At 37.6% G+C, this 25,734-nt stretch overlaps 1 long non-coding RNA gene across 1 annotated transcript in view; it reads left to right on the top strand.

The window, feature by feature from the left end:
* Nucleotides 1-17,672, top strand: part of LOC310914393 — a 68,712-nt gene extending 51,040 nt beyond the window's left edge. Inside the window, exon 3 of the long non-coding RNA XR_014591023.1 lies at nt 17,527-17,672. This is a non-coding gene — a long non-coding RNA (uncharacterized lncRNA). The remainder of the gene's footprint in view (nt 1-17,526) is intronic.
* Nucleotides 17,673-25,734: the final 8,062 nt, after the last annotated feature.

Here is a 25,734-nt window from a genome sequence, read left to right as displayed (position 1 = left end):
ATGAAATTGGTTAGAAGTAGATTTTTTTTTAGGTACAGAATGAGATTTTTTTTCTATAAAACAAAGCATTTCAATTTTACATACCGACTTATTTTTCATTAAAATCAAAGCCAGAGAAATAGCAGGCTGGATTTGTACACCATTAATAAAGCCAGCAGGTGATGCAGTCAGTCTTGCAGCCAGCAATTCACTGGCTGGAGAACTTGCCTAAGGGATGGGGGAAGAAGGCCTGTCTCTACCTTCCAAGTGGAGAACCCCTGTCTCTACTTTCCAAGAAATATGCTCTGGAAACATGTGTTTTGGTTGTTTTTTTTTTTTTTTTTTTTTTTTTTTTTTTTTTTTTTTAATTCCTTATTTTGTAGCCCAATCTGCACATGATACAAGTATTGTTTTACTGAGGATTCTCCCAACTTATTTATAGGAGTTTAAGTCATTGTTTCCTTCTCTACTCTCTCCTGGCATCTCGAGAGCCGCAGTTCCCTGGAGTCCACCAAAGGTCTTGGTTGGACTTCACAGCCTGTGAGTGGCCTGGAGAGGTCTCGTTTGGATCATCATGGATGTGTCCCCATCTGAGGGAGCAAGATTGACACTGGGCTGATGGAAGGGAGCAACTTGCACAAACTCAATTTTTGAGATGTACACAGGGATCTGCATGTACCAAGCAGTTGTGGAACAGAAGAGTAAGCCTCAGGCACAATCCCTGACTGGGTGGTAGCCTGTGAATTTGACAGTGAAGAACTGTGATAGGTTCTAAGAGAGCTCTGCTGTTCAGGGGTCACTAACCAATCCTTATGTAAACTCTTCCTGAGGGCTCCCTTCTACCAAACTTAAACAAAAAAAGAATAGTGTCTTTTCTAGTCCCCTGTAAGCTGCACATTACACTTTTCACTTACTTTTTTCCCCAGTTTTTCTGCCCTTATTTGTGCTGGTAAGGTAAAATAGATTACAGACACTTTAGCACTGGAGACCGATGTTTTTATTTTTCTTTCAGTCTCTCAGTCTCTGCTGTGAATGGAACAAGACTCCTCTTCTTGCTGCAAAAATGCAGTTCCTTGATGAGGGGTATTATGCAAGTTACTTTAATTACTTATCCAGAGCACCCTAGGGAGCCCTTCTGAACCACAGCCTTCTGTTCTTGCAGGCAGGATAAGGTCAGACTTGCTCAGCACTGAAAGTAAACTTTAGAACTGTGAGTTCTGTCCCCATCCTGACTAAAACAACAAAAAACCTCACTGCAGTAAGCTCCAGCCTGTCTCAGTCCACCCAGATATAAACTAACTCATCTACTGAAAGTTTATGACAAATGAGATGCAAACAGTTCCACTTTGGCCTTTAGGGCTGAGGAGAAGTAAAGGCCTGTCTTTGTCTAGTGATAAATGAGATGCTTATTCCAACATTTTGCTCTGCCAGTGAATTATAGTTGGAACTGTTGGGAAAGGAAAAATTGTGGTTGGAAAAAGGAGTGTATTATGTGTGAGTGACACAATGTTTGTGCATGTATGTGGGTGTTCTGAGCAGATCCTTATGATGCATAAAAGAATAAGGATGAAGAATGCTTAAATGTTGCCAAGTTGCCAAGTGTTTATCTTTTCAGATATATAGTAGTATCGACAGTGCTTCTTACTGGATGGCTCCTACAGTGAGGAGAGAGAAGGAAAAAAGTTGATGGAATCCCAACAGAATAATATGAATTTTCTTAGTATTAGAAAGTATTATAAAAAAAGTCAATAAAGACAGTTAGTTCTAGGTCATGACATGAGAGAAAATCTTGCAATTGCAAAATTGTACAAGCTTGGAATTAAATCTTTAGCTGAGGTTGACTTATTGAGGCAGGTTGGCCCTGTTTATAAAGCCATCATCATACTTTTATGTTTGTGTGGTGCTGGTTTGTCAGAATGTCAGTATTTTGGCAGCCCTGGGGCTTGTTTTGCCACCTATCTTCTGTGTCTAGCAGGAGCACTCAGCATGCTTCATGGGTTTACCTTCCTGCTTCAGAGTTTCAGATCATTTCTTCTTTCTCCTTGTTGAGAGAAGTGATTTTGAACCTCTGAAGATCTGCATGACCTTATGTCTATCTAACCAAGATGAAACAACTGAATTTCCCACTACAGAATACAAACAAGCTAAGTCCACTTGGCTGTTCTGGCTTGTCTGCTGTTTGGATCTCTACAGATCCCAGAGGGCCTCTCCCTCATTAAGAAAAGCACTTGCAATCCCAATAATTTGGCTTAAACTGGAATCCCTCTATATGGCCTACCAGACAGGCAGCATACTCCTAGTTCAGTGCTCCCTGTCACTTCACATATATCCTCATGAGATCTATCTTGGGCTCTCCTGACACAAACTGTGAGTTTGCCAAAGAATAATTGTCCCACTCTCCTGAATTGGGAAATTTGGGTATGGTGAGCCATCACATCCACACAGGAAGACTTCTGAGTATTCAAGGATGGTGGTTGGGATGAATTTTAAACTTTTTGTGACTAATACCCAGTGTATCCTTTATAAAGTGAGCACCTGTGATGCCTTCTCCCCTTGGTATCCCCTTGGATTTTGCAGTAGGTGTGTATGTGCACATAGGCACAGGCAGCAGTATGAAAGCTTCTGCTCTCTGTATTCCATAACACTGTACAGATGGTCCTCTGGATTACAAAGGAAATGCCTCTGGCAAGCTGTGCTCTTCACTGTGATTGATGCTATGAGGTATAAGCTTAGAGGTTCTGCAAAATATCTTTTTTTCTCATCTCTCATTTTTTTTTCTTTGTCTGCTAATAGAATGGTGTAGCAGAGTACACTTCTAAACAATTGCAAAATATTTGTAAACCTTTTTAGATACCTATGATGTTTGCAATCTGTAATGACTTCTTTAACAGCGACTTCAAAGGGACATCATAAGACCATTAAATGTTTTACATTCAGGAATGAATGACTAGTGGTTATTTAATAGCAAAACAACAGTATGAAATCCTCTGCTCCTATCTTCTCCATCTCACCTCCTAACTAGCAAAATATATTTTCTCCCAGTTTATTCTTTCTTCAAAACAGATTTCAGAGAACAGTGAGGTATCTTCTCTGAGCTAGACATAAAAAGCTGCCTACTTCATATTTGGGACCTGCCTTTATATGCTTCATATTTATTTGACTTGCCATTTTTGTCACTTTCCAAAGTGTCAGACACAGCATTCCTCACCCTTTTCTTCATAAAATTTTCAATTTTGAATGATAAATTGGTTGTCATTCAACTTGAAGGAATATCTAAAACCGTCACTGCAGTAAACATAGGAAGGGTCAAAATAATCAGGTTACTTTAGTTTTAGGGTTCAGTTTTTATTGTAAAGCTTTGACTTTTAGACGAGAAGAAAAAAGCTAAATTTTTCCTTTTATAAAATTAAAAAAAAATGTTCTCAAACAACAAATTAATTTAGTGAGTTTTTAGATCTCTGTATGCCAAATTATCTGACACCCTAAATGTCATATTAGCAGTTAATGGATGCCAGTTGAGACCATAAGCCTGGAATAGGGTGGTTGACAATTATGCCCGTGAATTTTATTATGAAGATCCTAAAATTTCACTAATTAAGCATGTTCTTAAAAAGAAAGATCCAAGAATTGGGTGTGGAATTTTTAAGCAGGTTTTTTGCCTACTCCATCCCTCCTCCCAATGAACTGGGTGAACATTTTTAAGAGAGTATAAATGAGATATATGCAAGACTGTCCAGCTTTATAAACCCCATCTTGCACTTGTTTACTGTCATTTCAATGAAGTTGTAACATTAGTAGAACTGCAGGCAAATATGAGACACAGTGTAGAGAATATTATTTTTGAAATTACCAGTGGCAAAATACTTTTTATTCTACTCAGCCAAGTAATCCGAATTCCATGCATTCTTGCCAGCTGAACTCTGAAGTCAAGGACTTATTTGGGAATAGGAAGGGCTGAGGGTTTTTTTGGTATTGATCTTTTATTTCAGAGATGGTTAAATGGACTGATTTTTATATCTGATCAAAGACCTGTTTTCTCTTCTGTTGATGTTAATGGCTATGCTCGTATTGATTTCTTAGAATGCTGGATAGTCTTCCAAATTAATTCTGTGCTAAAATGGGGCAATCTGTTTTTTCATATAAAGTGAGATTTGTGGTCAGGTCTAGCTCAGTATATGTTGTTGAAGACTATGCAGGGCTTCAGCAATCGATGCAAAATAATAAAAAATTAAAAGGGCGAAGCATTCTGTCAATAGCACTCCTGTAACAAAGGGAATGCTTGTTTTATATTGATTAGGTCCTGTTAAATAATGCATCATGGCTTCACAACCATGTAGGCTCTTGCAGGGTTGTTTATTGCAAGCAGTGGCAGTATAAAAATGCTCTTAGTGAGCAATGAAATCAATACTGTATCTGTAAACACACTTGCAAATATAATCCCACGGCTCACCCTCCAATCTGCAGCTCCCCATTAGACCAGAATAGTGTGAAATAAGACTGGATCTTAAATTCTGTTTTTCTCTTTCTGCAGCTCTCTGGACAGCAATAGGCTGCTGAGGCACTTCAATTAGAACTTGATCCACAAGGAACTTGTTTGGTTTACTTCGACTCAGTTGTCAAGTGCATAAAAGCTGTAATCAGCTAAGTCATTTCCAGTATGCCACATTTTCATATAAGGACATATTTTTCATGGTCTTCATTTGTTCATACAGCAGAAAGTTTTGAGAACAATTTATTTGTAAATCTACCAAGCAATCCCAGTTAAAAATAGGGCATTTCCAATGTAGTTTATCAACTCTCTCCGAGGAGTTAGCTACTCAAGTCTTATCGAACTAGGGTCCCAAAACAATGACATCTCTCTGTAAATTTTCAAAATAGATTCTTTAGCATGGGTAAGGAAAATGCCCCTATTTGAGAGTGGTGTGAGTGTCAGTCGAAGAGCCAGGTGACTGAAACTATAGGGAGTGAGGGAACCAGAAATGTGCACATTCCATTCACATCATGCACCTCATGTCCTTCACTTTACACAGCCCTGGTAAGGCTCACTGTGGTTAAGTCTGGCCCTTCCCACTGCAGATTAAGCTAAGGGCACCACTGCAAAAGAACAGATTCAAGATGAACTTTCTGTTTAGGAGGTGTTTGTACATTTATTTACCATTCCTCTCAATCTGAGATCCTTTCAAGTATCACAGTCCAGTCCTTCTGAGCCAAACTCCCAGAATTTAGGAGAGCCATGATGCTTTTTTCATCATGACTTTGGTTACATTTAATAGGGTATGATTGGTCCAGTTAATAATACAAAATTATCCTGGTATTTCTTTGTGCATATTAAATGTAAGACAAAATAAGCTTTGCTTCTGATGAGGAGTACTCACAGTTCCCCCTAATATTACCAGAATTAGAGTAACATTTGCTAGACTGGACAGTTTTAAGAAATTATAAACAATAAAAAATATACTGCTGAACATAGCTGATCATTTCAGGCAAAGTGCATTATAGTGAATTTTGGTTTATTTTCATAGACTGGTTCTGTGAGATTGTATCAGCAGAATTTTAGGTTATGATCGTTACTGTACAATACCTTACGTGGACAAAGAATGTGATTTATCTAAATGGATTTTAGGCACCTAAAAGTCAGGGGTGTAGCTGATAGTCTGTATTTCCCTTGTAGTTGATAGGGATATACAGTCTTGTCTATGAGACAGGGACAATGATATAACAAGGTAGAATGACGGAAGTTATTAATTTATTTGCACCTGAATTTTTTCATTACCTCTATAGGGAGCCTTGGCAGCTAATCTATACCAGATGACACATTTTACAACATTAGGCTAACTGAGGAGTCCTATTATATGAAAAATAATGACCAGCAAAGGTGTGATGAGAGCTGAAGATGGGGGATTTCAAGTTAAAAATAGATGCTATGCAATAATTAGTTACAGTTGGAGGCACAAACTAGTACTGAACAGTGCTGGTTCTTTGGTATCATTCTGAATTCTTCTGAAAATGAAAGATTATTTTTGAGGTTAGCTCTTAGTCCAGAGCCAAATTTCAGTCAGAGTGTTCCAACTAATTTTGCAATGACTCTCAAAGTATTGCTTCAGAGGAAACTGCCTGGCCATTTAATAGACAATACTTCACAGAAGACTGGTGAGAGGGAACTGGAGTCCAGAATAATTTAGTGAGGTCCATTATTTTTCAATACCTATATAAAGGTTTATTGGAAGTCACTGATCTTGTTCCTTAATTTCTAATGGGGTCCATATGACAGACATTAAAAAATCAGAAAAACAGGATGAATTTTACAGTTCTGAGATGCATCCTAAATCTCTTTTGGACTAGGTGTGCTGGGAAGATCTGGCCCTGAGCCTGGTGGAATAGTATCTGGAATAACATCTCAATGGCCCCAAGCCATGGACAGAGCAAGGGAATGACATCCATCTTCTGATCACATAGACGTGCTCTATATTTTCCTCTCTCCCTTAGGAATTTTTCCAGATGGGGTCACTGATATTTAAATTGGGTAACCAGCAGACCATGACTGAGTGGGGAGTCAGTTTGGAATCTTTTGTATAGCACTTTCATGAACATATTTTTTACTTTAAAAGTTTCTAATAGGGTGTCTTCCTTTAAACTCAGTAATATAACCATGGCACACTTTGCTGTCATGACCAGACCTGTTCATGTTCCTGGGAGAGTTTAACTCTCGTTTGTCTATTGCCATATCCCACACAGAATACAGAGAAGCTTTGAAACATGGGTAAAGTCTGAAACTGCAATGTCACTGACACAATGAAAGTACAAGAAATCCTTCTTAGGAGAAAAGATATCTTCCTAAGAATAGCTTTAGCTTGTTTCTGTTGTAACAACTATGGATAATAAGGGTCAGATTTCACTCAACTCTCAGCTGTACTCTTACCCAGGCCATCCAAAAGGCAAATGGAGTGAGCTGAGAAAGGGACAACATCTAGTATTGAATACATACCTCCTCTGAAGTTATTTTTCCATAACCCAACATGTAGATAAATGTAAATAGCTCAGTACATAACTTTCAGGGAATTCTGCAACTAGTAAATGCACAACTGAAAAATGTTTTATTGTCTTTTTAATAATAAGTTAAACCTCACTATGAGTGATATGTTTACAAAAGTCTATCTATGTTCAGGTTTCATATTGCTAAATAGTAGACGTTAAAGTATCAGTTACTGGTGTGGTTTATTGCAAATCAGTGAACTGATCCCTTGCCTTGGTCCAGCAGCAAAAAACCTCTTTGATAGCTCTTAACAAAAAAAAAAAATTGTTGTGGGATTTCATCTAGCAGAAGGAAAATAAGGTAAGTCTTTCATTAAAGCATTCTATAAAAGAAGTGTGTATTGCTCATTCATTTCTCAACTCATGGGTGCAAAAATGAAGTGAATTATTCATTTCCAAGACGGCTTCAAATCAAAACATTTCAGCATTCCTTACTGACTAACATCAGTGCATCGTGTGAACCAGAACGCTATGTTACAATAACCTCATGATTTTAGGCATAAGGATCCTTGAATAATATTTCAGTCTCTGCTTTTGCCTGGAAACTTCCTTACTTTCAGCAGTCCTCCTCTACTTGCCAGCAATGACCTAAGTCTAAAATTATTTTCTGCATTTGAGCAGGGAACAAAATTAACTCTTAAGAAAATTGGTGGCCTATACCATCAGCAAAGAGTGAAATGGGTTTCAGACATATGTCCCAATCAGTGCACTAGCAGGGCTTATGGTCTTTGGGAAGTCTCCCTGGCCAGTGAAAAAGCAGCATTTTGTCCAGAGAAGTCACCTTAGCCAGATATCATGTTATAATGTCAAGTTAATGGATTCTTTCTCATATATTTCAGGAAATGCCAGAACTGTGCTTTGTCATTTATTTCAAGTATAAATTTTCAGGGTGGAAATTGGTCTTAAGCATATATAGCATAATGTGATTCCTACAAAAATAAGTTTTAACATAAAAGATAGTAATTTTTAAATGTCCCTGCTACATACACTTACCTAAGTGTTTGTTTTATTAGTACTGGGAAAATAGATAATTTCAGAGGAAAGGAAAGAAGGGCATTTCTTGCTGCAGTTTGCAGGGCGCATTTCTTAGGCTTGAGAACTGCTCAGACATTCAGTCAACATCATCCTCTGAAGCTCTTAGGTTTTGGCAGGTACATTTATCCATGGAACAATACACAAAAAGAAACCCTGATGGCTTGGAAGGGGTCGGTGGAGGTCTGAAGGTTAACTTAAGCCAAAGATCCTGAGGGAAATTATTCTTAATGAAAACTGACACATGCATGCCCCTGACAGCTTTAGAAAAAACAAACATATATTTCATCTGAATCTCAAATATTTAAGCTCTGCAACAAACCTTGAACAAATTTTGCACTGAATAGAGTTAACTGCCAAGGAAAAATTAATTCACGCACTTTTTATTCCTACTGCTGTGATACCTAGTGGAACTGTTTTACATTTATCTGACCCCATGCAATACCTTTCTTTCAAAACCATTCCATTTAATAAATTTTCATAAGGAACAATTTGGAGAGTTGCCCAGTCATTGTCTAAAACGAAGTAAAAACAGAACTTTTAATACAACGTGTGCATATACTACCCCTGCACTGTGTATGAATGCAAGAGCAAACATGCTTTAGAAGCAGTAAAAGCTATGTCTGCCTAATGAGCTCCAAATGGCATTTCTTGCTGTCGTAGCTTAACCCCATTCAGCAACTAAGTCCCACACAGCTGCTGGCTCACTCCCCACTCCATTGGGATGGGGGGAGAGTCAGGGAGTAAAAGTGAGAAAACTTGTGGGTTGAGATAGAGACAGTTTACCAGGTAAAGAAAAAGGTGCACACATGAGAAAAGTAAAACAAGGAATTCATTCACTACTTCCCCGTGGGCAGGCAGGTGTTCAGCCAACTCCAGGAAATCAGGGCTCAATCATGTGTAATAATGACTAGGGAAGCCAAATGCCATCCCTCAAAACATCCCTCCTTTCCCTTTTCTACCCTCAGATTTACTGCTGAGCTTATGGTTTGGACTTTCCCTTTAGTCAGTTGGGGACAGCTGTCCCAGCTGTGTCCCCTCCCAGCTGGCTGGTGGGGTGGGGTGAAAAGCAGAGAAGGCCTTGATGCTGTGTAAGCACTTCTTCTGTAGGAACCAAACCATCCCTTGTTATCAACATGATTTTGGTCAAAAATTCAGAACGTAGACCCATCCCAGGTAGTCTGAAGAAAATTAACTCAATTCCAGTCAAAACCAGCACATTCTGCCCCACTTACTCCACACCATTTACATCATGCTCGGGTCTCACACTATCCAATATATCAACATTAGCCAGCATCTTCCTTTCCATCTTCTAGTGTAGAACACAGTTATAATTCCCTAAGTTGATGGACCACCCCTGTGAAATGTCTGTAAAGTGTCCATTGAGTTCATTTAGTCCATGACTTTGGGCTCCATTTCTAATGGTGATCACTCAGGACAGGGGAGGTGGTGTGTTATGTGGAGTTGCTGCCAACAAAAGCAATTCAAGTTGAGTCACAACTTTATTTGAACTGCTTCTTGTAAGGCTTCTTGTCCATTTGTTCACACAATTCCTTTCAGGGAGATTCCTAAACATGCAACTCAAATCCCAGGCTACAGCCATTTAAAGATACCTTTATTATAATGTCTAACCTGCATTCTTTTGGAGCAGACCACAGGGTTTAACACTGGAATGAACCGTTCCCTTCAGAGGTACACCAGCTGTGGCACAGACACAGCCACCACTACAGACATTTTGAGACACACCTACTCTAATGTGGACTTATCCATGGCCACCAATGCTTTGGGGTGTCCTGCTTCCACATGGGCTCAACTACAGGCCACAGTCCCTTTGACTCTCCCACACTGCAGTTCCAGTCTGTGCAGTGCAGCAGGACAGAAGGAGCAGCGATGCCGTGGCTGTGTGCCAGCCCAGGCACATGGCCACTGCTGTTATCAAAATGTTCCTAGGCACAGTAGAGTAAGATGATAAGCAGTACAACAAACACTACAACAAGAAGTGAAAACAGAAAGCAGCCACTAAAATGTATTAGGTTCTACTACACACTGGGGCAAGCAGGCCCCATGGCAAGCACAGAAGCATCTTGATTCATGGCTAAACAACAGTAACAGCTATAAATTTAACTTAGCATATTCCACCTAAATCTCTCATTTTCTTGAATGTTTCTAGCCTCACACTGAGTGCCAGAGGACTGTTGAGGTTTAACATCAGCTGACAACTAAATACCACACAGCTGCTCACTCACTTTCCCCAATGGTTGGGGGAGCTAATCAGAAAAGTAAAAGTGAGAAAATCTGTGGGTTGACATAAATACAGTTTAATTGGTAAAGCAAAAGCTGTGAATGCAAACAAAACAAGGAACACATTACCTTCTTCCCATAGACAGACAGGTGTTTAGCCATCGCAGGAAAGTAGGGTTCCCATCATGTGCAATGGTGACTTAAAAAGACAAACTCTCCAAACCGTGCTCCTCTTCCTTCTTCCTCCAGATGCTAGTGCTGAGCAGGATGCCATGTGGTGTGGGATACCCCTTTGGTCAGTTGGGGTTGGCTGTCCCAGCTGTGTCCCCTTCCAGCTGCTTGTGCACCCCCAGCATCCTTGCTTGTGAGGTGTGGAGAGAGACAAAAGGTCCTGAACTTTTTGTAACTCAGTAATAGTGTAGCTCACACTCATTGTGTAGCTCAGCAGTAACAAAACATCCCTGTGTTGTCAACAGTGTTTCCAGTACACAGACCCCATACTAACTGCTGTGAACAAAATTTACTCACTCCCCCCCAAATATATCCTACTCATATCCCAGTTTGAGTGTCCACAGTCAAATTTGCCAATTAAGTCAATGGGCTTCATACATGTATAAAGCAAGAATGGTAAATTTAAGTAACTACAGTGCATATATATTAAAGTATGGTGTCCTCCAATGCAGAACTATTTACTGTAACAAGAGGAACGACATGGAGTTTTAGAGATACTATACAATGAGCTTTTGGGTGTATGCTCTCACTGAATATGAACTGGTACTGTTCTTACAAGTTTCTTAATGAGAAGTCTGTGTCTCCTATAACTAAGATGAGTCTTTATTATACAAACAGATAAGTTAAGACAGGAAGGAGCTTGAGAAAGGCATACATGTCTTTCAGTAGGTAGGTATGACAAAAATGACTCACTAATTAAAAGAGTTTGAGTGCTTCAGGGATGTTACAGTTCAGCCCAGACCTTAAGAGATCAGACAGTCTTATGAGATGCCTATCATATTGCTCAATATGCCATTAAAGACCTCAGACACATTAAGCAAACATGCTACTGATTAAAGCCAATAGCAGCCATAATACACTTTTTCATGGAGAAGGCAAGAACAGTTGAGTGTGTTGTCTGACAGGAGTTACGCAGGTTTGTACCAGTTGAGATTCTGCTTGTAATCAGCATGATGCTGGTGGCAGACAAAGGCATCTTAAATGGCTGGGAGCTGCACAGTGTTTGATTAGCCCAGCCTGGGTTAAAAGGGAGCACTGTAAATGTTTGCATCACAAGCATACCTAGAGATCTATTCTAATATCAGGAGTCCATTTTGCTGCCCTGTTGAAGAGTTTATTTTTTCCACAGACTTAAGAAGGATGTGAGAAAAGCAGATTATTGTCTGCAATTGAATTACAAGTGGAAGCTGAGAGAGTTTAGAAGCTTTCTACATATGATTACAGGAGATTGGATTCTTTCTCACTAGAAAAATAAAGAACTTATCAAGACTCAGCTCTTTATTTAAGAGTGCTATGTAGCAAATTTAGCAAAAGAAGGAAGAAAAATACTGTAGGAAAATAATGAGCAAGAGAAAGAACAAGACAGAACAGTCATTTTTCTGTTTGGAGGAAAAAAATTTTGATTCCTTGCTTGTGATTATTTTTGCATTTAAAATAAATTGTTCTTGCCTATGATTATTTGTGAACTAAAATTAACCGGTAGGAGTCCTGAGAATGATACCCAGGATTACTAGTCTTGTGTGGGTCCTCTAATCCAAAGGTTGCATATTCAAATACGCTTTCCGTTCTGAATTCCTTTCCACATATTGACACAAATTCAGATGGCAAGGTAGAGTCCCTCCTTTACCTGTGATTAGCACTGTAATTGCACAGCTATGTCTTTTTGGAGCAAACATCACATCCTATTAAAGGGACTTGCATTCCTTTTCTGAATATGGAGAAAGTTGAGTAGTATTTCACAGCAGCATTGGAAGGACATTTCCTTTCAATTATTGACATGATTCACCTTACTCACAACAGTATACTGCAGTGTATATATGTATGTGACCTATAGTAGATCTCATACTAATTCCAGGTGGCACAGTGTAAATTTCTTTTAAAAAATTACAACTACTTGGAATTTCAGACACTGCATTTCAAACAACTGGAGATGTATATGGATTTGTGTAAGTATGTAGCATTTACAGAAGAAGATATGATTAAAAGAATGTTACTAATTGAAATATGTTTGCCTTCTTATTTAAGCTTATTCTTAAATTCACTTTATATTCTACAAATAACTGTCAGTAATTCCAGCCCAATAACAGTTAAGGACATCTTCATCTGCTCTGTTCTGAGGATGTTTGTGGTAAGGCTTACACTACTTTCCTGTTCAACAGCCTCTCCCAGAAGTGTGAGCAGGCACTGGCCCTTCACTGCTGCAACCAACACCATTTTCTTGCATGACATAGGTGAGTATAGAGCTCAATTCCATCTTGGCCCAAAGCTCTACCCATGCCCAGGTGGAATTAGATGATCTTTAAGGTCTTTCTGACCCAGACCATTCTATGATTCTGTTATTTTTCATTTGGCTGTGATAGTTCTCCCCAGTAAATGGGGACAGTGCTGGTGAATTAATTCCATCCAAAACATTTTGAGGCTTGAAATACTTTGTTCTAATGGTGTCTTGACACATGCTAAAGAATTTTTTAAAAAATAATATTCGAGGAACCATGGAGTGTGTATGTGATTGAGGTCTTTCAGCTTTGTTGCAGACATAAAGGCTGTTTTCATTTAAGCTGTGAAATTGGATGATGCTGTTTGCCATTGTAAATAACTTCTCAAAGCCTTTTAAATTAAATTGACTTTAAAAGTATTTTCATCTTGTCTTAGTAATATAGTCATAGAAAATAGGAAGGTTGTCAGTCAGGCCATCCCAATTCCTGTAGAAAAAGCTGACTGCACCTCAACTGTTCCTGAGAGATGTTTGGTAAACCAGCTTATAACAATGTCAGTGATTGAGTTCCCACAGCCATTTAAGGTGTTAATGAGGAATTTCTAATTTTAGGTATCTTTATAGTTCAGACAACTGCATATCAAAAATTAAAAGCGATGGTTTAAAATGAAGTGTTTTGAAAATGGGATAAGGACTCCTTTCAAAAAATTGTTCTTGGAGTGAAAAATATTACATCTGGTTTTGCCACTATCAAAATATTTTTTAGGCTGTAGATCACCCAGCTACGAGGCAACAATTTTGTTTCTTACTGGATAACAACTCAAAAAAAACCTATGGAGAAAATATGGTGCAAGCTTCAAGACAGAGCTAATGGAGTGTGCTCTGCCACATTGTTCTGAATGATTATTTTGCTCTTCTGTGTTCTGAGGGGTCACAAGTTTCTTTAGATATTATTCACTGATATATAGATGTAAGCATCTTCAGTGAGCAGCTGCTCAGCTCTCTGCTATCAATGAAGAAAGTTGATTGCATTAGTAAGCCTCTGGTAAACATGGGAAAATAACCAGTGGAGTTAAATAGATCATCTAAACAAATGTATGTCTGCATTTCCTGAATTATATTTCCTGGAAAAGATGAATCCTCTTTTTTCAAAATCAAAAGAAAATTCTATACGGATAAAGGAGAAGAAGTAATATTTTTTTCCATTCTTATATCATGGGCAGCTGTGAATCATCTACACATGGCATTAGGTTAAATACAGATGAGAAGAGAAAGAGAAGTTTTCCAAGAAACTGAGTCGTAGTAGTGGAAATAATCAAATCTATTTCTTGCTCTAAGCCTTCCCTGAAATTTTGCCTAACATCTTTACTTATATAAAAGTTTGGCATGTCCTAGGATTTCAGGTTTTCTTTTCACATCAACTCTCTAAGGATAAGATTTAACCTGTTCTTAAGTAATTATTTTAGCTTTCCATGTGGAATAGCAAACTATTTTAGCAAAGCCAAATATGAATTTTCACCTGTTTGGTTTTTTTAAGGGCAAAAGACACAAATTTTCCAGTCATCTCCACTGACAACTTTCTATATGTAAAAACTGAAAAATATTTTTCAGAGGTGTGTACAAGCAGGCACATAACCTGTTCTCCATTGAAGCTGTAATCACCTAGTAAAAAACCCTAAAAACTACAAATCAAACACCCTGAACAAGTCCTTATCCTCTTGGGTCTGTTCCATTCTTTGGTTTGGTGTTTTTTTTCTTCTTTCTTCTGTATTTGCTGTTTAAATCATACCTGTCATTTAAAGCATATGAAAAACAAAGAAGGTCAACGGTGTTGCTGGCAGTAGATTACAGACCTATATTAGAGAAAAAAAACACTGAAATAATTTAGTTTGTATTAGGTAAGAGAGGTGAGAGAGAGAGAGGTGTATATGGTATCTTTAACCTTTCTACAAGTACCTTCTGTTCAGATAAATAGGGATTGAAGATATACACCATTACCAGTTTGGATGTGCTATTACTTTTTCATAAAGAACATAACTCTATAAAAAGGGCAGACATAATTATGAGAGAGAGTGTTGTGGGGTTGAACTTCTTAAAACCCAAAGAGGAAGAGAAGATATGGATCTTTGTGAATTCTCTTTTTTATTTCTGCTTTCAGTTTTCTCTTTCATGCTAGGCAATGAGCTGCTGGTGAAGCCATGGAACAGAAAATCAGAGAAACAGTAGCTAGCAGCCAAGCCAGCTGCTAACTCAAGGGAAAATGCAAGCCAGCTATCAAGGGCTGAGCATTGCAGCAAGAGAGGTAAGCACCCAACAACTCCATTAGAATACCAATGGGAAACATTCGTTCTTGATTACTAGGTAGATATTAAGGGATTAATATGAAAGGGAACATTTAATTAGGAAAAATGTTTTGCAGAACAAGTTAGGACATATGAATAGATGAAGAAGGAGAAAACAATTCACCTTTAAGGTGTTAGTTTTATGTGCTGTGTGTCTATAATGTTTTAAGTGCATAACTGTGTAAGAATCTGAAAGAACCAGAGAAATTAAAAATGAGGTTAAGGAAACAAATGCCACTTGAACCTCACCAGCAAGGTAAAATAAGGTCTAAGCTGGGAAAATCCTTACATATTTTCTTTGGCATTGCAAAATATATGAGAAAGAAATAATGGAAGGTACGCACATGTTTGTAGAAAGTAAAGTAAATCTTTATTACAAAAACTCCCTTGGAGAAGCTGTACCTTCATTGTTGCCTAGTCCAGCAGACTATTAACACATATCCACAAGAGTAGGCTTTGCCGCTCATGCCCATTCAAAGTGATAGCTCTCAGTGTCACTAATAGTGGCCACTCCACATGGACCAGGCAGTGTCAGTTGTTTCATTCACAGTAGGAATCATGTACTTGGATTTTGTCACCTGGGCAACAGTGCACATATTTCTGTTTCCAAGGGCACTTCAGAAAGCACTGTCTGCTGCTGTAATAAAGGACTTCCTACTGGACTTTCCCCTCCTTCTATGTTTCAGCAACACATGCTGGTTCCTGTAATTCATATTCTTATATTTTCAGCACTATTTATCTGCTCTTGAAACATTTTTTGGAGGTGTAAATCAGTGAATTCTGTTCTACCCTACTTTAAAGCTGAAACAAGGAACTACAGAGCTAGGTCTGATATCTTTTAAAAATTTTGGTGATAAGTTCATGCTGAGGTATTGTCTGTTATGAAAAGTCCTAGAAAAACTGTCAGAAAGGAAAACAATATGCTCCGATGGAAAGAGGATTCTATAAAAAATATTGTACAGCTAAAACTGTCCAGTTCCAATAATAGCTTATGATGATGTTTCTTGGCTATCTCAAAACAGATATACTCAGTACACAGGATGACTGTAACTCCTGTTATTTAGCATTATGTTCTGATAAAGCCATAAAGCCATGCTGAAGTTGTTTTAGGACTTATTTAAGCAAATAATAAGAATTTGTAGGCTAATGCAGAAAATTGCAGAAAGATTCTCATTCTCTATTACAGTTAAGACAATGCTTCCATGGGTGTTTTTTATCCAGATGATGCAGAGTGTGAGGGTGAACTTCATGTGTTAGCAATCTACTGCAAGGTAGATTCAGTGTCTCCTTACCAGACACTGAATTAAGGCTTGCAGGATTCAGCAGCTCATGCCTCCCTGCCCTCTTTGTGGCTGCTGCATGCAGCTAATTCCTCCTGGGAAAAGAAGCAGGCTATCAGTTTGTTTACCATCCAGTAAAGATATCTGGCAGTTTCCTTGCACAAAATGAGCTGCTCTCTTGTCAGGAAGGTGTTTGATCCTCTCACAAGCTCTGCCATCTGTTGAATAAATATAGGCATGTGAAAGTTCAAAGTGTTACTGTGCGTAATAACAGGCAGTGGAACAGTGCATAGGATTGACTGGTGGAATTAAGACATATACAGTCCCCAATTATGCCACAGTTACAGTGCTCTTAGGAACAAAAACTCTTTCAAAAAGTCACCCCCTCAAATTTCTTTACAGTAAAAAATAAAAATCAATATTCTCTGCTGGTTATCACATGCACTTTATACTTAACCACCATTTTACCTCTGCCCACACCAAATTAATTCACAGTCTGTTTAATTTACTTCAGGACTGGATTGACCTACAAAAATTCCTTAAAATGCAAAGTTAAATAGATACAGAATTACAATGAGTAGGGTGGGATTTTTCAGTTTGTTTCTCAGTATCAGACAGACTGAAATTTTGCACAGACTGTTAGTTACTGCTTCATGGGTTTGGTTTTCTCTCCATTACAGTGTACAGAGAGAAAAACACATATTATTCCGCTCATAAGCAAAATCGTCTCTAACCTATACGTTAGTGATTACAACTATTCAAGTTGACTTTTTTTTATGCTTGATATAAATTTATTCGGTATTATTTCCAGTAGTAAGTGGAGCAAGATAATCGATGTGTAATATAGCTTATGAAGGAATTTTCAAAATTCTCCTGTGAGATTATGCTATTGTACTATCAGTGTTTGTTGTTCTAGGAAATGCCTATAACTTTGAAATTCTAATATAACTAATTCAGGAAGATATTTGAACACTTGCTTGCTATACCCCAAACTGAGGACATGCAGTAGAGATCTCCCATAGCGGCCCAAAAACTTTAAGCCATTATGATTTTTTTCTTATTGTATTATGAATAGTAAGAGACTAAGGTGAGATAAAAAATATTATTTATTACGCTTCTTGCAATTAATAATATGATATACTAATGTTGTTTTCATTGTCTTTTTGCTTTTTAGTTTTGCAGGAATCCTCAGTTTTGGGACAGAGTTTTTGAAGAGATGTGATGGCAGTAAGGTCTCTGCCTTGGGAAAGATTGCAATCTCATTAGTCAAGAGGAAGCTGGAAAGGGAAAGCTTACAACAAATGAGGTAAAAAAGTAAAACAAGAGCCAATTATTAATTGAATTACTATTTTAAGGTGTGGTCACTACTACTACAAATAGGATTTACCTGACAATGTAGAAATCTGTATGAGTAACACCTGAACAGTCCAAGTGATGAAATATTTTAACTAGTGTCAGACTTTCCTCAAAAATTTTAGTCATATGTATTTACATAGTTTCTAAATTAGTTGCCTGTACATCCTCTATTCTCAAGACAGGTATCTCCAGAGGAAATTTCTTTCAAGACTAAAAAATGTGTAAAATAGGAATCATGGATTGCTCTCAGCAGCTGCCAATCTTCCAGTGACTTATGAAGAGCACAGAGGACTTATCTAAATTTATCTAACTTTAGACAGCTCATATTGGCTCAGCAGAATCCAACACCTAAATTGCAGCTTATTTTAGTGATCTGATGATTGAAATATCAGTGACTACTCTGTTCTCCAATTATTTCATTGTCAGAGGAAATGGAGACCTGAGGTGAGCTTTAAGGAATGGTTCAGTCATAGCTCACCTATGATCTCATGATAAAATCTACAAGTTGTGACCTGTGGAGCTTTATCAGTTATTTGCTAATGGATGAGGATAGCAGACAATTAGAACTACTAATAAATTCTAGCAAGAAGAAAAGCTTCTGCAGTATAAATCCAGAACAAGTTTTTGCTTTAGCTCAGTTCAAATTTATAAACTCTTTCCTCCAATCTATTCAACACAAACATTTCTGCAAGCACCAGAAATCGCTGGATGTAACCTGCCTTCTGTCATGCTCTAAGTACTGCTTATGAGAAGTTTTTAATCCCAATTTAATCATTAGTTTGCTAAATTACTTCAGCTAGTCACTTCCGACTGCACATTTTATTTTTTCTCACCCACACAGAGGAAGTAGGTGTCATCACCTACTGTAAAATGCCTTAAGTTTTTTAGCTAAAAAAGTCCTTTGTAATGCACCGCTAATATAACACAAACACCAAACCCTTATATAAGACTTTGCTCCTCTGGTGTCACCAGTGTCAGTATAAGGCCTATATTTTTGATTCAGGCATAAAATATTGATAGTGGTTGATTGTTAACATAATTTGGTCAGGCAGGATTTTTTTTCTCCTTCTCAGATTAAAAAGCTAATAGACCTTTGAGAAATTTTTATTCCGCTGTGGACTGGCTCCAGTACTTTTCTCTTGGCCAAATATTATTTGTCTGCTGATGAGATGCAGTTTTAAAAAATGATAATAATGTTGATGTTCTTGAAACAAAATCTTTCATGCTGTTAACAAACTAGACAAAGAGCTGGGAAAACAAGGATAGTGTGAAGTGAAATATTATAAAATATTAAACTGTGTTGTTTTCTGTAACAATTGTTTTATCTGGTTCATACAACTGTCAACACAGATGACCATCCTTGTATTTTTATTGCCCAGATTGTTCAAAGTGGCTTCTTGGTTTGTGGCTATTATTTTGAATCTGCACTTCATTATGCCAAATATTTGCATATGCAATTCACTGAGGTACTTATACTGACCCCAGGGAAATGCCCAGTGAACAATCACTGTGACTGAGTTTGAATGAATAATGAAATGCTAATGGAAAAATGTGGGCCCACCTGATAGCAAGTGAACCTTGTTCACCATAAAATAGGCTGGATCAAAGGTCTCGTTAAAAATTCTTTCCTATACCATAATCAGAACATATTAAGATTGAGTGTAATTTTACACAGGTAGTACGAGTAAGTCTCCTAAAACTGTCTTCTTCAAATTTTATCATTTGATTTTTATTCATAGGGAATGAGGGTGGTGGACAAATCACTGGGTTTCCTTCTCCTTTTGTCTATAGGAGACTAGCAGGGGAAGTGTAGTGCCACCCTTCCCTTTCCTTATTTCTTCAAGATTTGTGAACTGATAATAATTCAAAATTACTATATTAAAATTCAATTTACTCAGGGAGGATGGAATCTAAAGATTTCCCAAGTGAATTTCTGACTGAAATAGAAATGATGGTTATGCATGGCCAATTTTGTAATTGTCAGTGGTATACTATTCAGACTTTTGCATTGTTTTAGAAAAAATAAATGATGTATCTACACACTCTTTTGCAACCAGCCTGTTGGTTGGTTCATACATGTGGGCTTGCTTTTCTCCCACTCTAAGTTTGCCCAAGGTGTTGTACTCAGTTCCACACAGCTGCATTATCTGAGAGCTGCAGCCAAGCTTGTGAGTCCTGCTGTGGAGTTGTGTCCTCCACCTGACTGCACCAGTGTTACTGCATGGCTGCTGCCTTCACACCTCCCAGGTGTCCCCTTCCAACCACAGGAACAGAAAATTCTCTTCCAGGAAAAGAAATTACCCTTCAGCAAGCATGATGTGAGGGAGGTGTGTGCAATATCTGCCCTTACCTCATTCCACTCTATCCTCTACAGATTGTGTTCAGGGGTGCCAATCGTCCCACTTTGGTCGGAATCCTGAGAAGGTGACTATTGAAATGTTGCTGCTTCGTGTGGTAGGGAAAAATCCTGGAATAGCATAACACGAGATCAAAAACTTTTTGGGATGATTACAAAGAGACAACAAAAGGAATACACCTTTTTCTGAAGGGGAATTAACTAATATGTGAAACCATGAAGCACAAGGGAATTTGCTGCATGTGCCAACTACAGGCATAAAACAAGGATTGGAATGGCACAGGTAGAAGGAAGGGCTTTAGTTTCATACATTCCAGACACTTTTCTCAGCAGACTCCCTCTGAGGCCAGGCAGCAGAGGGACAGCAATGGTACAGGCAGCCCTAAAACACCCAGGGTCAGTCAAAGTGACCTGCCATGAAAGCAGTTAAAATAATATCTGCTGCTTAGTAGCTCTTATTTGTCTTTGCAATACGTTACTTGTATTTTCTTTAACTAAGTAGCAGCCCAGTGAGCATTTGAAAGCCCAGGAACTCTAAGCTAAACTGGGATCTGAACTGCTGAGCCATCCTGTCCTCTGCAGACACCTCCAGCAGCTTCAGGCAAGGCATAATTCAATCGTCAGTTTACAGAGAGAATAGATAAGAGGATCACTGAGCCCCATGATGGGCTTTCAGCCATCTGGAAGTTGTGTTTGGTCAATTCAAAACATTTAGAAAATCACTTTTAACTACTGTGCCTTGGTTGTGCATGAACCAGAGTTTATAAATATATTGTCCTTTAGGTTCTTAGGTTGAAAGGTTGACATTTTCTGTGAACAATATTTAAAAAAGAAAATGATGTCAATATATTTTTTTCTAACAATTAAGTGCAAAAGCTTCATTCCCAAACCACCATGTCATGAATGAAGAATATTTCTGATTCCATATCATTCAATATTTCTTCTACAAAGACTGTCAGAGATGTGTTACCACATCATCCTGATGTCTTTTCCAGAAAGCAGAAAAGGACAGTAGTCCATACTTACCCTGAACATTATCGTATTCAATATATAACATGTACCATACAGGTTCAGCCAGTGGCTTGTGCTGATTTCTATGAGTAATTTTTCTTCACAAGAGTTAAATAGGTTGCAGCAGCTAAGCAGGTGATCCAATGATCTCTGGGAGGTATTTTCATTATTCACAAAACTCAGGGAAGAGAAGACCAAAACCAAGCTGCAGCTGTTTTTGACTAAGTGTAATTTAGGCATTGCATAACAATATTGTAATCTGTTTTACAAAAATAAAAACCCCAAACAATTAATCCTCCACTAAAAGTGTGCATTTCTATTGTACATAAGGCATCTGTCTAAATACCAGGGTTAGCACATTTCTGACTAAGGTAGTCATTGCCTTTTTGTAGGAAGTGGTATCAGGCCCAGAGTCTTTCTTCTGTGTGCTCTAGACTTTGTGTCTTCTCTCATTATTACACCTAACAGCATCAAACACCTCATTAAATGATGTTAATAAGCACTCCCTTAACATAGGATTCTTTATGCTCTAAGTACCTTTTTCTGAACTTAAGCTTCATGAATTTACTCCTTACCTGTAAATGGTTTTTCTACAACCCTACAAATAGTTGTAAATGTTGAAGATGTAATTAGTCATCATCTGAGTAATTTTGAGTTATCTCAGTGAATTTAGATTGTTAGGGCTTTGCCCAAATATCTTTTGATTTGTCAATGTACTTCTGGCTGCTGTTGTGTTCAGTTGCATATATAATGTTTGTGTCAGAAATTTTTAGCCCTCTAAGGCAGTCTTTGAGTTATTTACAGAGCTTGGCTAACCCTGCCTGCTAAGGCATCAAACAGCCATTCATTTGCCTGTCCAGTACAGAGTGGCCATTTGTTTTTGTTTGTTTGATTGGGTTTTTTGTGTTAGTTTGTGTTTGGTTGGTTTTTTGGTTGTTATATTTTGATTTTTTTTGTTTGTTTTTAAATCAAAACTAGGCTTTTTTGCACTTTCTTTGTATGCTGGGATGGTTGATAAAGGACGTGCTGTTTGTTAGCAGAAAGATACTCATTGCAAGACTTAATATTCTTTTCATTTTACTCAGGCTGTTGTTAGAGGTTCCAAATATAGCAGGTCAAACAATAACTTCAGCATCTTCTGGTTGTCTGCTTTCTTCCTCTGTAAAATGTTTATATGTAATTACTTTTAATTTATGGATTTTCAGATCCTATAGTGGGTGATTGGATCAGATTATATTAATTTTTCAATTATAATTTTATGCAGGCATTTCATTAGCTCTCAAAGTGCATCTGGAAATCTTGGTAGTAAGTGAGATGTGACTTAAAGTATCCTTATATTAGGGAAGATACATGGCTGTATTATTTGATCTACCCCAGCAGAATAGTGCAGAACATCAATTATATAGCACTCTTTATATATTAAAGCTATAATGATGGCTTTGGTTCCTTCAATTTTGAGTTTCATTTTTCTCATCTGTGTATTACTGTGTATTGCATTGTGTAAGACAGGTGGTGTGAGATGTAGTTATTTTTAAGCAATGTCATGTAAGAGCAGGAGTAATTGCTATTGTATGCAATAGGAGTCCAGAGTGATTGACAAATTAATGTCTTTTTCCCACTTCTCCAGCCACTTGAATTACCTGTGCCTTGTGTTCCAAAGTCAGGAAGCAAGAGAAGAATATGACCCTCCTCCCTCAAACAGTGAAAATAAATGTACTCAAAGAGTAATTCCACCAGAGTGACAGGATTTTTGCTTCCAAACTAAATGAAATGCATGGTCTGTTGCCTAAGATCTGATTACAAAATGTGGTTCTCTGTTAACACCTATACAAATACAAACCATATTAAGTTTAACCTATTTTCTCTCTGGGACAAAGAACAAGTTATGTAAAGCACACTGTTGTGTAACAAATATATTATGTTCTCTAAAAGCTGCCACTCTCCAATGCAAGCTAGGAAGAATGCCATGCAGTACTTTCTCTGGAAGAGTAATAGCATTAAACATCCTTGATCTTCCTAATTTTGAAATATATGTGACAGAACCCTGACAGATATAAATTAGGTACAGAATCATATAAGAGGTGCATAGACACACTCTTCATTTTTTAAAAAAATATAAATATTCATATAAATATATAAAAAATCTTTTGGATTTTGCAAAGATATATTTTCCTTACCACTAAGGCTATGGAAAATATCTCTGGCCTCATAAAAAAAAAAAAAAAAGACAAAGGCAGAGAGGAATTTCGAGCCTCGTAGCTGAAAGAAAACTTTGCAGGCATGAAATCCAGTCCTGAAAAACAGAACCAATAAATAGAAAAGAATATGAAACTTATTAGTTTTTAAAAATTCATCCTTTAAAATTACACTTCAGGAACTCATGCTAACCTGCAGTATCTTAGAAACTTGACTCGGAGCAGAGGATTTATTAACTTATGCCACGGTATTATAGACAGGAAATAATAAACACTCTTGATTTTGTCATACTTGAAAAACACAAAGAAAACTTTAAGTAAACCACCTTGTAAAAGACGTTGATGTAGGAAAGTTGATAGAAGTCTACCACAGTTTCAGTCTGGAACAGTGCTAAGATCTTCTATTTCCTGAAATCCCTCTCAGTGCGGTATATGGGAAGATTTAGGGGGATTCACAGCCCAAACCAAGCAAGAACCTGAGGCAGGTACTGCCTGGATGGAGGAAACAAAACTGCTGAAAGGAGCTTGCATGGCTTCTCCCCTCATGGAGCTTAAATATTCCATCCCATGGCACAAGAAAGTGCTGCCATATGCTTCCAATTCTATTTTAGTGGCTCAGAATCTATCTTTCAAGAAAACGATCAGGCTACACATTTTTACTTTGGAAAAATGTCACAAGAATTTCTGCAGTGGAAAATCTTTTCCATCCAAATTCCAGTTGAATTCTTTTCGCAATAAAACACATGAAGAAAGTTTCACAGATGATGAAATACATATACCCACATTTTAACACTATTATACAATTTAGAACTGCTAAAATGCTTACTTGCTGGTTCACCGAAATATCAAGAAGTGTGGACCATTTCCTGTAGAAATGGGTTAAGTCCAAGGAAAACTCAAAAATATAAATAATCATCAACTGAGGCCTTCATTTTCTCTTTTATGCTGTTGTTTTTCCCTTTTCACTTGTCACCATTTTTCTAAGTCACATCAGCTTTCTCAGTTACTACAACGTTTTTAATCATAAATATTCCACTACTTTTACATTCTTTTCATAAATGAATGTATATCTTGACTTACATAAGGATGAATCTTGGGGTCTAGGTTGGATTTCCAGACTCATTCTCTCCCTTTACAAATATTTTGATATTTTGTTGTTTTTTGATGGTAAGTATCCATTCATATTTCAACATTTAAAGAAAAAATCATGTTTAAATACCTGTGTACCCTTTATAAACTAAGGGCATCCACAGGCTGGTTTTTGGTGTGTTTTTGTTTGTTTGTTTGCTTTGTTTTGATGTGTGTTTGTTTGTTTGTTTTAACAAACAGTTTAGGGAGATTATTTCCTGAGATTTAATTGGAATCTTTTGTTTTCCAAGTTTTGTTTTTGGTGCCTCATCAGATCACTGTGTGCTGCAAAGATGAGTGTGATCTATGTTACCTACATCCTTGCATTAGGTATTTTGCAGACAGCAATGAGATTTCCCCTTAGCCCACTTACCCTTCCTCTCTGAAGACTGAGCAGATACATTTCTCCTCACCTCCAAAGACCTCTGTCTCCTAACCATCTCTTGGGTCTGCATTATTCTGGCTGTGGAAATAGCTGGATGCTTTGTGCCGCATTTCTTCCATAGAAGCTGTTCAAAGTCTTAGCACAGAAGTGTTCTCTGCACCTCTATTACACAGTTCCTATGAATTTCTTCATTTAGAAAACAGTTTTTCTGAAAGAGGTGACAGTGCTTGACTTCTGCACTGGTGGAAGGATTTTCTTTGCTGGAATCCCTTCTCCATAATTTCCTTCATAAAACCTGGAATGACTTTAGGATCAGATGTAAAAGTTCTGAAATTAAAAGATAAGAAATTCAGTGAGACTCTTTCTCAACCTAGGGAAGATAAAACTCTTCTTAAGCAGCTAGAAACAGGGATACCATTCCATACCATGCAGTTTGTTTGCAAAAAATACTGCATGGTATGGAATAATAACCCCACAAGTAACACCCACTTGTAAATTGTATCCACAGCCAGGCTGATACTCCTGGGGTTCTAGTACCTGCTTTCATTGTGCCTACCTTAGACAAGTTTGTTGACTACATTTTCATAAAGATTTTAACTAAAATTATTTTTATTCTCTTTTCTTTTTTTTTTTCTTTCTGTCATCCGCATACTGCTATTATTCTACCCACCAGGGGATCATAAAGCCATAACCTCCCATCTTATTAACAATAGGACTAGTAATTGTTAATATAGAACACTTACAGGCATAATTACACAGCAAATAAGTTCACATTTTAATCCCTTAACACATAATTTATTTTACTCATTTACTAATCCCCATTTCTCAACACAACTTACACATACTTTTATTAGTGAGTTTGGGCATGAACATTTTGGGTATTCACTTAAACAGATACCTGGCATCTAATAAGCCTTACATATCCTTTCCAACATCTATGATGGGTCTGAT

This window comes from Zosterops lateralis (genome assembly GCF_965231275.1).
Source record: "Zosterops lateralis genome assembly, chromosome: 1".
Classification (NCBI taxonomy): Eukaryota; Metazoa; Chordata; class Aves; order Passeriformes; family Zosteropidae; genus Zosterops; species Zosterops lateralis.
Note: the sequence above shows the minus strand (reverse complement) of the source record. Positions and strands in the feature narration are given on the sequence as shown.